The sequence below is a fragment of the Nanorana parkeri genome, unplaced genomic scaffold (assembly GCF_000935625.1).
Source record: "Nanorana parkeri isolate BGI_ZX_2015 unplaced genomic scaffold, ASM93562v1 scaffold355, whole genome shotgun sequence".
Classification (NCBI taxonomy): domain Eukaryota; kingdom Metazoa; phylum Chordata; class Amphibia; order Anura; family Dicroglossidae; genus Nanorana; species Nanorana parkeri.
The window spans coordinates 451,102-455,104 of NW_017306623.1; positions in this window are offsets into that span (position 1 = coordinate 451,102).

The window sequence follows — 4,003 nt, forward strand, 5'->3', positions numbered from 1 at the left end:
AAGCAGTCAAAGAGGATTGGTAATAAGACAGGACTTTCTTGTGCAGTTTACAATACAATTATGCTGTCAGGAAACATAGACACAATACAACAGCAAATATAAGTTTGCTGTGAGTACACAAAATATAGCTATATATATAGATGTATATAGTATACAAACAGTGACATTAAATCTAATGATAAGGTGTTCCCTGTCAGGACTTTCACTTGCGGCCCCGAAAGCGCTTGATTCTACTTTGAGTGACTTCTAAAAAATAAAAACGAAGATTCACTGAACTTTGACGTGTTTGTAATATTGGTGTGCTGGTGAAATCTCTTCACAACAATCTTTGCTTGATGCGGTGCCACCCGCAGTCATTGCGAGCACCCATTTTTACTATGGGAAGTCCGGTAAGGTGGTAAGGTGTGCTACAGGTCTTTGGACATTCGCCAATACAAAAGACACTTCTAAATAAGCAGACTGAATTGTTATGTACAGCCTCCTATATAGTGGTAGTCAGCATAGGTAGAATCCATGGGCGAGGTAACCATAAGCAAAATCCGAGTCTCAATCCAATAACTTATCTCAGGTCAGGGCGGGCAGCAAGGTTCAGGGTAAGAAAGACAAGCCAAATGTCAGAATAACAGTAGCAACAGGAGGACTTAGAGAGCTAGGTACTACACTATGAAATACTACAATAACCAAGCACTGACTGTTTGGTTTGATTCAAATTTATACCTTTGGGCACTGAAGTGACATCATTCCTGGAGGCGTAGCTTCCTGTCTGCTGGTCTTTATTAGGCTGTGCAGTGGCTGGCACTGCCTCTTTAATAAATGTGTACATGCAGGTCTCAGCAGCCAGATAACTGCAGGGAGGAGCAGGAGCAGTTTGATGGAGGGGAAGAGGAGACACAAACAGCGGCCGCTGAGACGAGACCCGCGGCTGACACCCAACGTCCATGGACAGTTGGGGGGATGCATCCAAGGAGCACAGCGCACCCAGAGGTAAGTTCTCACAACACCACAACAAATGTTATGGAGATGTGGAGGTGATCTGTAGTCCAACAGGGCAGAGCTGACAACACTTGTTGGGATTCAGTGCAGCTCAGTACAGGAAGTTAGGAGCTCACCGAATTTCTGGCAAATAATTTTCTGTATATGAAGAGACAAACCATGGGGAAATGTGCATGTATTACTGAGATGTACTCAGGGCTGGATTTCCCACAAGGCCAACCGAGGCCCGGCCTCGGGGCAGCAGGGAGTAGAGGGGCAGCCGGGGTGTGGAATTCCTATCTCTCGACGCACGGGACATGCAGTTCTGGGTGCCGGGCGGGTAGTTGTTTTCTACATAAATGTAGTGCGGGGAAGTCACCGCTCGTTCTGTACAAGTGATAAAAAAGTTTTTAAAAAATAAAGTACTTAAAATTAAAACCAACCCTGCGGTCCCCCTGCCATCTGGGGGGAAATTTGGTGGGGAGGGGGGCACATTAACGAACCTGGCCTTGGGGAGGCAGAGAGAGTAAATCCGACCCTGGATGTACTGGCATGTTTTTCCTTTTTGCCCAGTCATAAACGTCAAGTCTGAAAGGTCAAGCAAAATGAAAGCCTTGTTAATTGGGATTAAAGGTAAAGCTTTATTCATGTCCAGAGACACTTCAATGTGCTCAACAGCCAACAAAAGCAAAGTAAAAAGAAAAGCTCTGACATCTCCTTTGGTACAATCTGAGGGCCTTTTTCAATCACAGTTATTTCAGGTCTCCCTGTGCCCAGCATGTCACTTTTGATTTTAGTTGTAAGTAGAACCCAAAGATTTGTTAGGTTTTGATTGTTTTGTGTTCAAATTAGTGATGTGACAACTCTAGTGTGTTTTCATTTTTAATGCTTCAAATTTGATATATTCCCTGTATCTCATCTATTCAGTGTTTGTGGCTATTTCGAGGCTCCCTCTTGCCAGTGCTGGAGCATCGTCCGAGACAGTCTGTTCTGTGACTCATGCACTACAGCCTCAGACCATTCCTTTGTTTGGGCTAGGTCTTGTATATCCTGGTCTGAGCTGTATCGACTTCAGCTGCTGATGCTGTTTATCTGTATTGGCTTTGGCTTCTGATCCTGTTTGTATGTCTGTATTGGCTTGGATTTATTTTCTTGTCTGGTCATATTTATTTCCTAATGCTCTTGGTCTGTTGCTGCAGTTGTCCAGCCAGACAATCCTAGGGGTGGCATACTGGTAGTTGTCCTGACACACCAGCCCAGTTGTACCTAGAAGTCTCAGATGAGGAGCAGATGTTCCAGTCCTTGAACCCTGGTGAGAGCCATTCTCCAACCACTGGCAATGCAGTATATTCCAGTCTGTCTTTCTTCACCCAGTACCTGCTTTTCTGTGTATCAATTAAGATGTCTTCCTGTTTCCTGTCCAGGAGGTGGCTGTCAGACAGAATAGGAAGTGAGAGAAATTTCCCCCCAAGTAGGGGCACAAGCAGCAATTCTTAACCCCTCTCTATCCAAAACTGAAAAAAATGAAGCAAAAGTTAGGCTTTAACTGAATGAGCAATGTAGTATACAGTACAGTATACAGTATGTGTAGGCAATGCATACAAAGAAAAATCCAATTGTAATAAATGAACTTAAGCTCTAGTTAAATTCTGTAAAAAAAAAAAAAAACAGAACAAAAACGTTACCATTTTTATCTATTCCATGGTCGTGTGACTGCTCAGTCATACTCCTCTCCTGCAGCTTGGTAGAATGGGGGTGGAGAATTCATAAGATGCTCAGCAGCTTGTGCTGATGTCGCAGATGCAGGATAGGGGGCCTTTATCTCCATGGATACCCCAATCGGGCTGTAGGCAGGGATATAGGGACACATTGGCATGGCATCATGTATCTCCTATTTCAGAACCATGCTGGGACAGATTTACTTCCATGCTTAGCGTGGTCGGTTGCAAGCAGGAAGGGACTGTTTCCTGAGCGGACAGGCAGGATCACCAGGTATTTTGTGACTGTGGAAATTAACACCAAGATTTTTTTCTTGTAGTGTTTTATTTGGAGTTATCAGTCCTCTTAATTCATATGCATGGCATATGTCATTGAAAAGCAAAATTAACACAGGAAAATAACATTTCTAACAAATGATACTGGGCAGAAATAGTAGGGCAAGGTACCGCACACCCCTTAACATATATTCACATCTTTCACATTTCTCGTTACCCATAGTACCAGTTACAACATCATAAAAAATACAAAATTATTAAATACTTATTGAAAACACATTAACTTAAAAAACTTCCTTGTGCACATACAACAAAACCTCCCCTAAACCATTGGGTCCCCAAGAATAAAAGATTAACATATATCTTTCAAAGTCACTTTTCAAATTTTTTCATCTGTCACGTCAGTGATCTGGAGACACAGAAGCTCTGTTATTGTCAGGTGAGTTATCCTCAATGCTTTAGCTCTCGTATCGCATATAGCTTCCTCAGGAGGGAGACAGCAAAAAAAATTATAATAATCCTGTCCTACCAGGGGCTGACTGGCAACTTTTAGCCCAGGGGGCAAGTACAACCCAGAGGCCCATGGTGCGGCAACTTTGCCCCCCTCCCGCTCTCCCTCTTCCCCCGCCTTCTCCCCACCCCTGTCTGCCACTTTTGCCATCCATGTAACAGTAGTGTGAATGTATTTATCGGTTTACATAGTTACATAGTATTTGAGGTTGAATAAAGACATTAGTCCATCAAGTCCAACCTATTAGGATCTCATTCTAGGAGTACCTGTACCCCTGTATATTACGGTCCCTTAAGAAATCGTCCAAAAGTTTCTTGAACAATTCCACATTCTTTGCTGAAATCACTGTCTGTGGCAGTGAGTTCCAGACCCTAACTGATCTTACTGTGAAGAACCCCCTTCGCCCCTTGTGCTGGAATTTTCTTTCCACCAATTTTAGGTGGTGGCCTCTAGTTTTTGTAATGGAGTTAATTTTAAACAGTTTATCGCTAATGTTGCTGCCACCATTGAACATTTTGTACATGGA